The sequence below is a fragment of the Pristiophorus japonicus genome, chromosome 7 (assembly GCF_044704955.1).
Source record: "Pristiophorus japonicus isolate sPriJap1 chromosome 7, sPriJap1.hap1, whole genome shotgun sequence".
NCBI lineage: Eukaryota > Metazoa > Chordata > Chondrichthyes > Pristiophoridae > Pristiophorus > Pristiophorus japonicus.
The window spans coordinates 162,551,784-162,568,270 of record NC_091983.1 but is presented as its reverse complement, the minus strand read 5'-3'; the positions used below and the strand labels follow the sequence as shown (position 1 = coordinate 162,568,270).

General features: G+C 48.1%; 1 protein-coding gene across 2 annotated transcripts in view; it reads right to left on the bottom strand.

Annotated features, from left to right (window-relative positions):
• ahi1 (Abelson helper integration site 1) overlaps positions 1-6,321 on the bottom strand; it is a 378,816-nt gene extending 372,495 nt beyond the window's left edge. For both annotated transcript variants that reach the window (XM_070885487.1, XM_070885489.1), the window contains exon 1: positions 6,218-6,321. The gene's annotated coding sequence lies outside the window, so the exon portion shown is untranslated. The remainder of the gene's footprint in view (positions 1-6,217) is intronic.
• Positions 6,322-16,487: the final 10,166 nt, after the last annotated feature.

Below are 16,487 nucleotides of genomic sequence, written 5' to 3'. Positions count from 1 at the left end.
AGGGTTACATTTGCTACAATCTGAATCAGCGGGGACCATTGTCGAATCTGGGGAATTCTGGAAAACCAAACCAATGCATCCACTGTCTCTGTAGCCTCTTCTTTTAAAACCCTAGGATGTAGGCCATTACGTACAGGGGATTTGTCAGCATTTAGTCCCATTAATCTCTCCAGTCCTATTTCTTTAAGTCCCTCATTCTCACTAGATCCTTGGTTCCCCACTATTTCCGGAATGTTTTTTTGTCTTCTTCCATGAAGACAGATATAAAGTATTAATTTAATGTCTCTGCCATTTCCTTATTACCCATTATAATTTTCCTGTCTCCGTCTGTAAGGGAACCACATTTACTTTCACTAATTTCTTCCTTTTTACATACCTATAGAAGCTTTTGCAATCCGTTTATATATGTCTTGCTACTTTACTCTCATATTCTATTTTCTCTATCAAATTCTTGGTCCTCCTTTGCTGAATTCTAAAATCCTCCCAATCCTCAGGCTTACTATTCTTGTTAGCAATATTATAAGTCACTTCCTTTAATCAAATATTATCTTTAACTTCCCTGGTCAGCCACAATTGGACAATTTTTCCGGTGGGGTTTTTAGTCCTTAAGGGAATGTAGTTTAGTTGTGGATTGTAAATTATTTCCTTAAAATGTTTGCTATTGCTTAACTACCATCATCTTTTAATCTAGATTCACAATCTACTGTAGCCAACTCGCCTCTACGTAGTTCAAATTGAAGACCTTTGGACTGGATTTTCCGGTTTCGCCCCGGAGCGGCATTAAAGGTGGCAGTGAGGTCTCCAGTGCCCCGCTGCAATCCTCCGGTCGGGTTTTGCGCGAGCAGCACTGGGTGTGAACGCCCCTGGTTGTGACACCGGCTCGAGTTTGAGCTCCTGCCCAACCCGTCCGTCCAGAAGTGTGCTCACAATGACCGTCTGGGAAATCAGAGTGGTCCGGACATGCCGGCAGCGGAGAGGAAGATAAAATACTACAAAAGTAAGTGCGAGTGTTTTTTGTTTTAATGTTTCTTGCGTTTTGTGCTGCGGTGGCACGGGCAATGTTTTAGGAATGTTTTTGTGGGTTTTTTTTAGGTTCCACCCCCCCCCCCCAGCCTTCAGTTTCCCATCCTTGCGCCACGAAAGGTGTACAATGCCTCCCTTAGCGCTGCACCCCCTGACGCAGGGCCCAAATGCCCAAATTTACATACTAAAGTGCAAACTATTCCCGGCCGCTAACTTTCTCACTCCACTGCCATTATTGCCCGAAAACAGAAAATCCCAGTTTCTTACTTAACTAAATCACTCTCAAACTCAACATAAAATTGCTGCTCCCCAGAGGCTCCTTTACGACAAGGTTATTAATTAGCCCTTTCTTATTGCAAAATACTAGATCTAAAATAGCCTGTGCCCTAGTTTACTCCTCGACATATTGATCTAATTGAATGTCTTCCATGAACTCGTCCTCTGCACTATTACTACAAATTTAGTTTGCCCAGTCTACATGAAAATTAAAGTCCCCATGATTACTGTATTACCCTTGTTACATGCACCTCTAATTTCCTGATTTATAATGTGCACACTAAAACTATTTTTACGTGGCTTATAAACTAATCCCAAGAGCGTTTTCTGCCCCTTGTTGTTTCTTAGCTCCATCCAAAGTGATTCTACATCTTGTTTTTTACGAGCTAAGATCCTTTCTCTCTACTATCTTCATCCCATCTTTCATTATCAGGGCTACCCCTGCTCCTTTTCCATTCTGCCCATCTCTTCTAAAAGTCAAAGTATTCCAGAATATTTAGTACCCAACCTTGGTCACTCTGCAACCATGTCTCTGTCATGGCTATTAGATCAAATCTATTTATTTCTATCTGTGTTATTAATTCATCTATTTTGTTGCACATGCTTCATGCTTTCAGATATAATGCCTTTAGCTTTAACTTTTTCCCCCTGATGTCACCTTAGTTATTAATGCTCTATTGCTTTTGTTAAGCTCTCTGTCCTCTCCTGACTCACTCTGCTTATTTTTACCCAATCAGTACTCTGCTCTAGAGTATTGACATTTCTCTTACTCCTTTTGAATTTACCCTTTCCTGAATCCTCCCACCCTCCTTTCGTTAGTTTAGTCCAGAAGAGCTGAGGGCTCAGGGGCAGCACGGGCGATGTGTGTGTGCAGCAGAGCAGGTCTCCAGTCGTCCTGGTTAACCCTTGCGACTGGATAAAGGCCTAGCTCTGTCAAGCCCGTGGTGGCCGATGTGCAACAGTCACCACACGTTAAAAAAATCCACGCACAGAATTGGAGTTCAGGACTGGAATATTCATTGAAACATCTGTGAACTCATGTGGGAGCAAGTCATCCTCGTTCGAGGGACCGCCTATAATGATGTTTAAAGTCCTATCTACCACCCTAGCTATTCGATTCGCCAGGACACTGAACCCAGCCAGGTTTAATTGGAGCATGTCCCAGTACTGCTCCAGTGCCCCATGAATTGAAACCCCTGCCTCCCACTCCACACTTTCAGCCACGCATTTAACTCTCTGACCTGATTGTCCCTATACCAATTTGGCTCAGGTAACAATCCAGAGATTATTACCTGTGAGGTTCAGAGTTTTAATTTGGACCCGAGCTCCTCAAACTCCCTCAGCAGAATCACATTCCTAGTTCTACCTATGTCGTTGGTTCTTACGTGGACCAAGACAGCGGGATCCTCCCCTTCCAAAGTCTTCTCCAGTCGCGATGAGATATCCTTAACTCTGGCACCAGGCAGGCAACACAGCCTTCGGAACCCCCGGTCACAGCTGCAGAGAACAGTTTCTATTCCTTGGAGTATACTGTCCCCTCCCAACAAAACATTCCTTTTTACTCCCCCTACTTGAATGGCCTCCGGTACCACCGTGCCGTGGTCAGTTTGCTCATCCACCCTGCAGACTTTGCCCTCATCCACACAGCCAGCAGGAGCCTCGTACCTGTTGGATAAGGGCAAAGGCCAAGGCTCCTCCAGCACTGCACCTGTGGTCCCCTTACCTGCCTGAGTCACAGTCACACCCTTCTGTCCCTGACTATTAACCAGACCTGTACCACTATCCAACCTAAGTGGTGTGACTGTCTCCTGGATCAAAGTGTCCAGGTAACTCTCCCCCTCCCGGATACTTTGCAATATCTGCATTTCAGACTCTAGCTCAACAACTCTGAGCTGAAGTTCCTTGAGATGCAGATACTTACAGCAGACGTGGTCGTCCGGGATCACAAAACTCTCCACAAACTCCCACATTCTGCAGTTGTGACACACCACCTGCAGCCTTATATAATCTTGTTTTATTTATTTAATTAATTAAAGTTATGTATTTATTTAATTAACTTAGCTTATAGTTTAGTTTTTTAAATGAATTACCGTATATACTCGCGTATCCTGCGATCTCGCGTATCATGCGACCCCTAAATTTTCGTCCCCAAAACATGATTTTACCATATATCTCATGTATCATGCGAGTCACTTTTTTGAGATCGAATACAGACCTTAACATGAAACATCGAGTGGATTCTGCTGTGAAAGCTGTTTGCGAATCGAACACCGATACAGCAATCGTTCCAGCTGGCTTGACTAGCGTCGTTCAGCCACAGCCTCTACTGTGTTTGCGGGTAAAAGAAGCATGGGCTGAGATAGATGGAGCCTCTAATAATGCAGCAAACTTCAGAGGGAGTTGTGGGTGGCAGAGGTCGGGTCGCCGGGGGGGTGGGGGGGGGTGAAGAGGAGGTCGGGTTGGGTCGGGTCACCGGGGGGAAGCGGAGGTCGGGTTGCCGGGTGGGGGGGGGGGGGGGGGGGGGGAGTTGGGGGAGCGGAGGTCGGGTCGCCGGGGTAGGGAGAGCGGGGGTCAGGTCGGATCCGGTCCCTTTCCTCCCCCCCCCCCCCCCCCCCCCCCGACCTCCGCGACTCTCTCTCCCCCCCCCCGACCTCCGCGACTCTCTCTCCCCCCCCGACCTCCGCGACTCTCTCTCATCCCCCCGATACAGTACAAGCGACAATAGAGGCTGCAATCCAGCCCAGGAGATACCTACCGAGATTCAGCGTGGATACGGTCTGCTTAACAGCCTAACAGCCTAATCTTGGCCAGCACTTCACACCCGCAAATTTTGTATCTCGCGTATCATGCGACCCCCCAAATTCAGGTTACAATTTAGGTCTTCAAAAGTCGCATGATACGCGAGTATATACGGTACTTTATTTAGTTTAAGTTACAGGTAGATTTAAAAAATATTTATCTGCAACACAAACCACTACAAGTATTGTAGGCTAAAAGCAGCAACTCCTTCCCCCTCTGCACTGAATTCCCACTCTCCAAATTCCCAACTTTTGCACTCTGTTTAAAAGCACTCAGTTTAAGACCACTCTGTGCAGACCATTGTTATATCTAACCCACTGCACCACCTGGTCCCCCAAAAAAGTTATTTACATTTCTCTGGGTTTTGGGTCTTGTGAATCATGAAACACAATTCAAAATGTATAACAATTATATTTTTGTACATTTCAAATGTAGGATTTGGATATTCATTCACATACATTAAAGCTGCAATGCCTGCAAATATATATATATATATATATATATATTATAATTCTAAAGCACTTCCCAGAAAGGTTTCTACAACAGCAACAATAACTTATATACAACTCACATTAAATAATTTTCACAGTTCTTTACTGGTGGACAATAAACATGAAGTGAAGGAATTTGGGGTATAGAAAACCAAAATCACGGTCAAGGAGAGACTTTAAAAAAAAGGCTTTTGAAGTCAGAAATGATTGTAAGGTCCTTCATTAATTGTAAAACACTTTGTGATGTCTTGAGGTCATTAAAAGTGCTTTATAAATTCACGTTTGTTTCACCTAGCTGAAGACCATAATAATTCAATTAAGCTGGAAATCAGCATACAGTTTGAGCTCCAACCATTCAAGTTGACAAGAATGACAAGACATTCAGTCCAACAAAAGCCTACTAAAACTGGGAGTCACTGCATCTCCCATATATTACCAATCATCAAATATGAAGCCAAATGAAGAAGAACGCAGGAACATTTCCCTGATCTCACTGTCGGGCTAACAGTGTTCCCAGCTGCCCAACATTTAACACATTGCCACGGTCATCCACGTTATGAACAAATGTTTTTTAATCCAGCTGTCCAAACATTATTTATTTTTATAATTAATATACTAAACTATTACCAAATCTTTACATTATGATTGGGTACAAGGCAATTTTACAATAACAATTTTTTTCAGTTTGAAATGTATGCTATAACTTTTGAATTAATATACATTCCGAGATTTAAAATATGTTGTTGTTCCAGTTCCAGGATCTGCGTTTTCAGGTGAGGCTTTGCCATCTCCCCATTTTTTGCTCGTTTTTGTTGCGATTGTGTTTGTTTACTTCATTTAAAATAAATCAGTCTTGCATCAAAATATCAGAACAGGACAAGCATAATTCAAATAAACTTGCAAATAAGTGCAACTGTATTTGCACAATACGCATTCCAACGCTGGTGCAGTATGTGTATAACACAGCCAGCTTCTAGTATACAGGAGCGCCTTTACACACAGGCAGCAGCACTCCCTGAGTGCACAATGCGATTTAGAGGTGCATCCTTGTCAATGCACCCTTAGGTCCCTCTTCCTCAGCCATCCTTTAGATGGTTATAGACAAAAGCTCCCCAAGGTACATAGAGACTGTGCACTCCATATCGAGCAAACAGAAATCTTAGCAATGTGTCAGTTTTGCAGTAGTTTCAATTTGTGTTGCTTAAAACTGGTGACGGAAATCCATGCGTCTCGGACACGCGGCTGACCAAAATAAACAATCGCATTGACAAACTCACCAGGGGGTTATATAAATAAGGGGGGCACACATTTGCTGGAGATACACAGCAGATACAAAGGTGTGTTATCAATATATTTATACGCCACTAATACATACACTAATACACAAAGCAAAATATTGCGGAAGCTGTAAAGAACGATTAGCTGCCCAGTGCGCCTCGCATTATGTGTATTTAAAGTGAGGGTAGTGGGAGCAGGGAGCGGCCCAGCCCAGCCCGGGAGCAGTCCCTGTCCCCGCACTGTTTCAAAGGGCGGCCTAGCAACGCCGGGGCGCCTCACATCATGGCAACCGTCTGAGCAACAGCTCGACACCGAGGACCGAGTGAGAACAAATGGCGCCGATTACTGACCTGCATACATGGAGATGGAGGAAGCGGTCTGGGTGTAAGGCTCGATGTCGGCGGCGCTATTTTCGGTAACCGTGCCAACGCCGCTCCACCTCCGCCTCCGCCTGTTTGTTTGTGGGCGGGGCGCAGATGGTGCGTCACAATAAACTCGCCGCTCCTCTGCCAATCGCAAACTCCGCGGCCTCCTCCTGGTCGCCAGTGGGAATCGCAGCCAGCCAGGGAACGAGTGCAGGATTAGGTGGGCAAGCCAACACTGCAAGGATGGCCAAGAAAGACACTGGGCTAGAATTTGATGTAGCTGGCCAATGAACTTTAATAATTACCCCTTGCCCATTTAATTTCTATGACCAGAATGATACATTTGCTGTAGTGTATATGAATTTTAGCAAAGCTTTTGATAAGGTCCCACATGGCAGACTGGTCACAAAAGTAAAAGCCTATGGAATCCAGGGCAAAGTGGCGAGTTGGCTCAGAGGCAGGAAGCAAAGGGTAATGGTTGATGGGTGTTTTTGTGACTGGACGGCTGTTTCCAGTGGGGTTCCACAGGGCTCAGTGCTGGGTCCCTTGCTTTTTGTGGTATATGTCAATGATTTAGACTTGAATATAGGAGTATGATTAAGAAGTTTGTAGATGATACTAAAATCGGCCGTGTGGTTGATAATGAAGAAGAAAGCTGTAGACTGCAGGAAGATGTCAATGGTCAGGTGGGCAGAACAGTGGCAAATGGAATTCAATCTGGAGAAGTGTGAGGTAATGCATTTGGGGAGAGCTAACAAGGCAAAGGAATACTTATTAAATGGTAAGACACTGATGAGTGTAGAGGTACAAAGGGACCTTGGAGTGCATGTTCACAGTTCCCTGAAGGTAGGAGGCCAAGTACATAAGGTGGTTAAGAATGCATACGGAATACTTGCCTTTATTAGCCGAGGCATAAATATAAGAGCAAGGAGGTTATGCTTGAACTGTATAAAACACTTGTTAGTCCACAGCTAGAGTACTGTGTGCAGTTCTGGTCACCACTTTACAGGAAAGATGTGATTGCACTAGAGAGGATACAGAGGAGATTTACGAGGATGTTGCCTGGACTGAAGAATTCTAGCTATGAGGAAAGATTGGATAGGCTGGGTTTGTTTTTCTTTGGAACAGAGGAGGCAGAGTGGAGACCTTATTGAGGTGTATAAAATTATGAGGGCCTTGATAAAATGGATACAAAGGACCTATTTCCCTTAGCAGAGGGGTCAACAATCAATTTGAAGTAATTGGTAGGAGGTTTAGAGGGAAAATTTGAGGGGAAATTTCTTCACCAAGAGGGTGGTAGGGATCTGGAACTCACTGCCTTGAAGGGTGGTAGAGGCAGAAACCCTCACCACATTTAAAAAGTATTGTGTTCCTAACACAGATGAAGTTGCACACAGGAAGGTTAAAGTAACAGTGATCTCAGTCTTTAATAAGACACTCCAGAGTGAGGAACAGGCCTAAGGGGCCGGCTTATATACAGTGCTCCCAAGGGATGCTGGGATCCCTTGGGACTTCAGGGGATACGCTCCCTGGTGGTGGAACATGGGAGTGCATGCTTTACAGATACACAACATCACTCCCCTCGCAAACTCAAAGTGAAAACTATTTACAAGGTGAGGCGGTCGGGAGCCTTTCTTTCCCTGGTGGACGGCCTCGGTACAAATGTCTGTCATGGTGTGTTGGCTGTGACCTCGCTCGCTGGCGTGTTGTTGGCCCTGCAGGGCTGCTTGGTGAGTCTGGCCTTGCTGGGCTGTTGGGCGTGATGGGTTCGATTTCTTGGTCCGGCGTGCTGTCGTTGATCCTTTGGGTGTGTGTTGTGGGCTTGAAAAGATGGTGTCTGCTGTGGGTTGTTCAGGGCAGTCTGTGAACCGCAGCCTCGTTTGGTCCAGGTGCTTTCTGCAAATTTGTCCATTGTCTAGTTTGACTACAAACACCCTACTCCCTTTAGCTATCACCGTGCCCGCGATCCACTTGGGACCATGTCCATAGTTTAGCATATAAACAGGGTCATTCAGACCAATTTCCCGTGACACAGTGGTGCGACCATCGTTTACATTTTGTTGCTGCCTGCTCTCTACCTGATCATGCAGGTTGAGGTGAACCAGCGAGAGTCTGGTTTTAAGTGTCCTTTTCATGAGTAGCTCAGCCGGGGGCACCCCTGTGAGCGAGTGGGGTCTCGTGCGGTACTCGGGAGAGACGGGTTTGGAGTGAGCCTTCTGTGACTCGTTTAAGGCTCTGTTTGATGGTTTGTACTGCCCGCTCTGCCTGCCCATGGAAGGCTGGTTTAAATGGGGCCGAGGTGACATGTTTGATCCCATTGCAGGTTATGAATTCTTTAAATTCGGCACTGGTGAGACATGGCCCGTTGTCACTGACCAGTATGTCAGGCAGGCCGTGGGTGGCAAACATGGCCCTCAGGCTTTCAATGGTGGCGGTGGCGGTGCTTCCCGACATTATTTCATATTCAATCCATTTTGAAAAAGCATCCACCATCACCAGGAACATTTTACCGAGAAACGGGCCCGCATAGTCGACATGGATCCTCGACCATGGTCTGGAGGTCCAGGACCACAAACTTAGTGGTGCCTCTCTGGGCGCGTTGCTCAACTGAGCACATACGCTGCATTGCCGTACACAGGACTCTAAGTCAGAGTCGATACCGGGCCACCTTACGTGGGAGTGTGTTGGTAGCCAACTGAGAGCATCCGTATAGTTCTCGGTGCCTGGCCTGTGGCGGATGGTATAATTATACGTTGATAGCGCGAGTGCCCACCTTTGTATGTGGGCTGAGGCATTAGTATTTATCCCCTTGTTTTCAGCGAACAGGGATGTGAGGAGCTTGTGATCGGTTTCCAGCTCAAATTTGAGGCCAAACAGGTACGAATGCATTTTCTTTACCCCGAACACACATGCTAATGCCTCTTTCTCAATCATGCTGTAGGCCCTCTCGGCCTTAGACAAGCTCCTGGAAGCATAGGCGACAAGTTACAACTTCCCCGCAACGTTAGCTTGTTGTAATACATACCCGACTCTCTACGACGACGGGTCATGTGCTAGCACAAGTCTTTTACATAGGTTATACAATACAAGCAGCTTGTTGGAGCATAAAATGTTTCTGGCTTTCTCAAAGGCAATTACTTGTTTTTTTTCCCCATACCCAGTTCTCACCTTTGCGCAATAACATATGTAGGGGCTCTAAAAGGGTGCTTAACCCCGGTAGGAAGTTACTAAAATAGTTGAGGAGTCTTAGGAACGACCGCAGCTCCATGACATTGTGTGGCCTGGGCGCGTTCCTGATAACATAAGAACAGAAGAACATAAGAATTAGGAACAGAAGTAGGCCATCTAGCCCCTCGAGCCTGCTCCGCCATTCAACAAGATCATGGCTGATCTGGCCGTGGACTCAGCTCCACTTACCCGCCCGCTCCCCGTAACCCTTAATTCCCTTATTGGTTAAAAATCTATCTGTGATTTGAATACATTCAATGAGCTAGCCTCAACTGCTTCCTTGGGCAGAGAATTCCACAGATTCACAACCCTTTGGGAGGAGAAATTCCGTCTTAACTCGGTTTTAAATTGGCTCCCCCATATTTTGAGGCTGTGCCCCCTAGTTCTAGTCTCCCCGACCAGTGGAAACAACCTCTCTGCCTCTATCTTGTCTATCCCTTTCATTATTTTAAATGTTTCCATAAGATCACTCCTCATCCTTCTGAACTCCAACGAGTAAAGACCCAGTCTACTCAATCTATCATCATATCTCCTTATCTCCGGAATCAGCCTAGTGAATCGTCTCTGTACCCCCTCCAAAGCTAGTATATCCTTCCTTAAGTAAGGTAACCAAAACTACATGCAGTACTCCAGGTGCGGCCTCACCAATACCCTATACAGTTGCAGCAGGACCTCCCTGCTTTTGTACTCCATCCCTCTCGCAATGAAGGCCAACATTCCATTCGCCTTCCTGATTACCTGCTGCACCTGCAAACTAACTTTTTGGGATTCATGCACAAGGACCCACTATTCATCGGGGACTTGGCCTGGAGGGTGGTGCACGGAGCAGTGCCGTGCAACAAATTTTTAAGCCGGTTCACGGACTCCCAGGCCGCCTGCAATTTCTGCGGTCTGGAAGAGTCCGTGTTCCATGTTTTTATGGAATGCACAAGGTTGCAGCCCCTGTTTTATTATTTGAAGGGGCTGCTCCTGAAATTCTGGCTGCACTTCAGTCCCACTCTCCTGATCTTTGGGCACCCTGTGCGGAGGGGAGCGGGTAGGTCCGAAGGCCTCCTCGTAGGACTGCTCCTGGGCACGGCCAAGGGTGCCATCAGCCGGTCCAGGCAGCGGGCGGTCGAGGGGGTCGTTCAACCTGACTGCCTGCCTCTCTTCCGCTCTTACATCTGGTCCAGGGTGTCCTTGGAGATGGAGCACGCGGTGTCCACCGGTACGCTCGCGGCCTTCCGCGAGAGGTGGGCACCGGAGGGACTGGAGTGCATCATCACGCCCGGCAACCAAATTTTAATTTGATTTCACGTTTTAAAGTTTAATTTGTTTTAATTGCCGGTGCTTTTAGTGTCCCCCTTCCCTTTATAGGGGGCACTGGGGAAAAATTGTGATTTTAGTGCCCAAAAAAAAACAAAAAAAAAAAGAAAAACACAAAAAAAAAAGGAAAAAAAGGGCCTTGTAAATGTATGGTGTGTCACCCAGTTCGGGTGGTACGGTTTAATGTTTTGTTTTACAGATAAACTCTAAAAGAGTTTCATGCACAAGGACCACCCTCCGGGAGCTGCTTGTCTTTTACAGGGACCTCATCAGGGTGGGGAACAAAGTCTCCACCAAGCGCAGCTCTCCGCCGGCTGGAGTGGCGGCTGTCCTGCAGGAGCCGCTGCTCGGGAATCCGTACCTCCACGATCGAGGTTTTATGTGGCGGTCGGAAGAGAGGGCTGTGGCTGGTGAGGTGATCAGGGTCAGGGACCTGCTCGATGGCGGAGGAGCGGGCTGGATGGCGCCAGGCACGCTGGCGCGGCGCCTAAATTCAGCCGACGTCCGCCACGCGGCCGAAGCCATCGAGTCGCTAAAAACAGCTTTGGGCCCTGACTCTGTTAGGTGTATCGAGGAGGCTCAAGCACGTGGGGAGATCCCGTCCGAACTGACCCCCGTCCGGATGGAATTCCTCATTGGCGCCAAATCCTGGAACCTCCCTCGGGGGCCGGCGCCTCACAACTTGAGCCGCCTCGTGGAAATCCCCTCCGTGCCTTTCAGTTCCGCGCGGAGGGGTTTCCTGTACGGGCTGCTCCTGCACACTCTCATCTTTGCCATCCTCGCCGGCCGTCCGGACACGCCATGGCGCACCATCTTGCCGTCCGGAGGAGGCGGGGGTCCCCGATGGAGGGCACTCTATGCGGAAGTCCTCCCACTATTCATCAGGGACTTGGCCTGGAGGGTGGTGCACGGAGCAGTGCCGTGCAACAAATTTTTAAGCCGGTTCACGGACTCCCAGGCCGCCTGCAATTTCTGCGGTCTGGAGGAGTCCGTGTTCCATGTTTTTACTGAGTGCACGAGGTTGCAGCCCCTGTTTCATTATCTAAAGGGGCTGCTCCTGAAATTCTGGCTGCACTTCAGTCCCACTCTCCTGATCTTTGGGCACCCTGTGCGGAGGGGAGCGGGTAGGTCCGAGGGCCTCCTCGTAGGACTGCTCCTGGGCACGGCCAAGGGTGCCATCAGCCGGTCCAGGCAGCGGGCGGTCGAGGGGGTCGTTCAACCTGACTGCCTGCCTCTCTTCCGCTCTTACATCCGGTCCAGGGTGTCCTTGGAGATGGAGCACGCGGTGTCCACCGGTACGCTCGCGGCCTTCCGCGAGAGGTGGGCACCGGAGGGACTGGAGTGCATCATCACGCCCGGCAACCAAATTTTAATTTGATTTTACGTTTTAAAGTTTAATTTGTTTTAATTGCCAGTGCTTTTAGTGTCCCCCTCCCCTTTTATAGGGGGCACTGGAAAAAATTTGATTTTAACGCCCAAAAGAAAAACCAAAAAAAAAGAAAAACACAAAAAAAAAACCCACAAAAAAAAGAAAAAAATTGCCTTGTAAATGTCTGCTGTGTCATCCAGGGCGGGTGGCACAGTTTAATGTTTATGTTTTTTTTCAGGTAAACTCAAAAAGAGTTTCATGCACAAGGACCCCCAGGTCCCTCTGCACCGCAGCATGTTGTAATTTCTCCCCATTCAAATAATATTCCCTTTTACTGTTTTTTTTTCCAAGGTGGATGACCCCACATTTTCCGACATTGTATTCCATCTGCCAAACCTTAGCCCATTCGCTTAACCTATCTAAATCTCTTTGCAGCCTCTCTGTGTCCTCTACACAACCCGCTTTCCCACTAATCTTTGTGTCATCTGCAAATTTTGTTACACTACACTCTGTCTTGGCGTCTGTGGGCCGAATGCCGTCCACCGATCTTTTTCCCTAAAAACTCCACTTCTGTTGCCATGAAGATGCATTTCGACCTCTTCAGCCGCAGCCCTATGCGATCCAGTTGCTGGAGGACCTCCTCCAGGTTTTGTAGGTGCTCGATGGTGTCCCGACCCGTGACCAATATGTCGTCCTGAAAGACCACCGTGCATGGTACCGACTTGAGTAGGCTCTCGATGTTTCTCTGGAAGATCGCTGCAGCCGACCGAATTCCAAACGGGCATTTGTTGTAGATGAATAGTCCCTTGTGCATGTTAATGCAGGTGAGGCCCTTCAAAGACTCCTTCAGCTCCTGCGTCATGTAGGCCAAAGTCAGGTCGAGCTTGGTGAATATCTTGCCTCCTGCCAGCGTCGCAAATAGGTCGTCTACCTTAGGTAGCGGGTATTGGTCCTGTAGCGAGAAACGATTAATAGTTACTTTATAATCGCCGCAAATCCTGACCATGCCATCACTTTTGAGTACTGGAACAATCGGGCTGGCCCACTCGCTGAATTCCACTGGGGAGATGATGCCCTTGCGTTGCAGCCTGTCCAGCTCGATTTCCACTCCCTCCCTCATCATGTGAGGTACCGTTCGCGCCTTGTGGTGATTGGGTCGTGCCTCTGGAATCAAGTGGATCCGCACCTTCACCGCGGAAAAGTTTCCAATGCCTGGCTCAAAAAGGGAAGGAAATTTGTTAAGAACCTGGGTACGAGGCCTCATCGACAGGTGATAGCGCTCGGATGTCATCCCAGTTCCAGCGGATTTTGCCCAGCCAGCTCCTTCCAAGCAGTGTGGTGCCATCGCCCATGACAATCCAGAGTGGCAGTTCATGCACCGTGCCCTCGTAGGTGACCTTGACCATGGCGCTGCTCAGGACAGTGATGAGCTCTTTGGTGTATGTTCTCAGTTTCGTGTGGATGGGGCTCAGGGCTGGTCTGAATGCCTTATTGCACCACAATCTCTCAAACATCTTTTTACTCATGATAGATTGGCTAGCTCCAGTGTCCAGTTCCATGGCTACGGGTAAGCCATTCAATTTTACGTTTAGCATTATAGGTGGACATTTCGTCAAAAATGTGTGCACCCCGTGTACTTCAGCATCTATCTCCTCTCTCTCAGGCTAGAAATTGCTTTGATCCACCATGGATCAATCTTCCTCTGCCACGTGGTGGTTAGCAGGTTTTGCAGAACTTGCAGCTCATTTGCAAACTCTTTGGAGGTGCCCCATTTTTCCACAGCTCTTGCAAACATACCCTTTGAAGCGACATGAATAGGCTGAATGGAAGCCTCCACAACGTCAGCAAGGTATGAATTGCCTTGCATTCATCCTTTGTTGTGGACTCTGAGTCATCTGGGTCACCTGAGGCCTGCTGGCAGTTGCAGACTCGTGGGTTCTGCCCTATACATTTCTGCTCACAAACACAGTTACAGTTAATTTATGAACATTGCTAGCACTTGTGTGCTGAGAGATTTGTTTGGTGTTATCACTGGTGGACATAAATGCCTGAGCTATTGCAATGGCCTTACTGAGGGTCGGTGTCTCTACAGTCAAAAGTTTTTGTAGGGTGGTCTCGTGGCCAATGCCCAGTACAAAAAAGTCTCGAGCATTTGCTCCAGGTAGCCACCAAACTCACATTGTCCTGTAAGTCGCCTTAGCTCGGCAACGTACCTCGCCACTTCCTGACCTTCAGATCACTGGCACGTGTAGAACTGATACCTCGCCATCAGCACGCTCTCCCTCGGGTTAAGATGCTCTCGAACCAGTGTACACAGCTTCTCATACAATTTATCTGTGGGTTTCACTGGAGCCAGAAAATTCTTCATGAGGCTGTCGGTCGGTGCCCCACAGACTGTGAGGAGGACCGCTCTCCTTTTTGCAGCGCTTCCTTCTCCGTCCAGCTCGTTGGCTACAAAGTACTGGTCTAGTCATTTGGCATAGGCTTCCCAGTCCTCACCCTCTGAGAACTTCTCCAGGATGCCCACAGTTTGCTGCATCTTTGCATTGGATTCGTATTCTCATCGCCAGTTATTGTGTTCCTAACACAGATGAGGCTGCACACAGGGAGGTTAAAGTAACAGTGACCTCAGTCTTTAATAAGACACTCCAGAGTGAGGAACAGGCCTAAGGGGCCGGCTTATGTACAGTGCTCCCAAGGGATGCTGGGATCCCTTGGGACTTCAGGGGATGAGTTCCCTGGTGGCGGAACATGGGAGTGCATGCTTTACAGATACACAACAAAAAGTATTTGGATGTGCACTCGAAATGCTGTAACCTTCAGGGCTACGGACCAAGAGCTGGAAAGTGGGATTGCCAGGAGGTTGCTCACAGCCTTCAGGATCTAGCAGAGGCTTCGACAGCCACGCTGCCTCCGAGCCAGCACCACCTGCAGTAGCAGCTGTGGTACAAGAGGGACTTGCTGCTGACTCTCCGGATGGCAGTACTTCCCAAGACTCTGCCCTTTTTTCCCCAGGATCTGTGCTAGTGACAGCTAGGGAAGAACCCGGCTGCTCAGAAGCACCCTCCACTGACCTAGCCAGCTGCAGCTCTATCACAAGAGGCAGCTGCCAGGTGTCAAGGGCCACCTCAGCTCCATATCCATTCAGGGCAACATCGGAACATCCACCACCACCCATCCCCCCACCCTCCTCCGCCCAATCCAAACTCCCTGATCCCTGCCAGCCAGTCAGACTCAGTACCAGACAATGTGGTTGAAAGTTTTGTCTAGGATATGGTGGAGAGTGAGGGAAGAGTGGGCCGGAATTTTCCGGGGGGTTAGCTGGCGGGATCAGTGGCGGGTCAGGTGAGAAAGTTTTTTTATGGCAGCAGGTCGGGACCCCGCTGTCAACCTACCACTACGCGCCCTTCCCAAAGTCAGGTCTGTCAGCACTGAGCGGCGGGGGACCCAATTAAACTGATTCTTGTCTTGCTGACAGATGATTAATGTTATATATGCAAACCTCACCAATGTGTAAGACTTGCCACCAGGGGGCACACACCTGTGGGAGACCTAAGGGTCATCTGTGTACCCTGGGCAAGCAGGTATAAAAGGCAACCATGCTGCTTGCTCACTTTGGAGTTACATTAAAGAGACCAAGGTCACAATGGTTTGAGCTTACAATAGTCATGTACCACAGATGCCCCTTTGGGATTCGCTCAGCTACGGCCATCTTCCAGAGGAACATGGAGAGTCTGCTGAAATCGGTTCCATGCACCGTGGTGTTCCAAGACAAAATCTTGATCACTGGTTGCAACACCACCGAACACTTGCGCAACCTGGAAGTGGTTCTAAAGCGACTGGACAGAGTGGGACTCAGGCTGAAATGTTCCAAGTGTGTTTTCCTGGCGCCAGAGGTTGAATTTCTGGGGAGAGCGATTGCGGCAGACGGCATCAGACCCACGGACTCCAAGACGGAGGCCATCAAGAATGCACCCAGACCACAGAATGTGACAGTGCTGCGTTTGTTCCTGAGACTCCTCAACTATTTTGGTAACTTTCTACTGAGGTTGAGCACTTTGTTGGAACCCTTGCATTTATTGCTACGCAAGGGTGATGACTAGGTTTGAGGTAAATCTCAAGAGACAGCCTTTAATAAAGCCAGAAACCTGCTATGCTCTAACAAGTTACTTGTATTGTATGACCCATGTAAACGTTTAGTACTAGCTTGTGATGCGTCGTCATATGGGATCGGTTGTGTATTACAGCAAGCAAATGTATCAGGCAAACTGCAACCGGTTGCATATGCTTCCAGAAGTTTATCCAAGGCTGAAAGAGCCTACAGTATGGTTGAGAATGAAGCATTAGCATGTG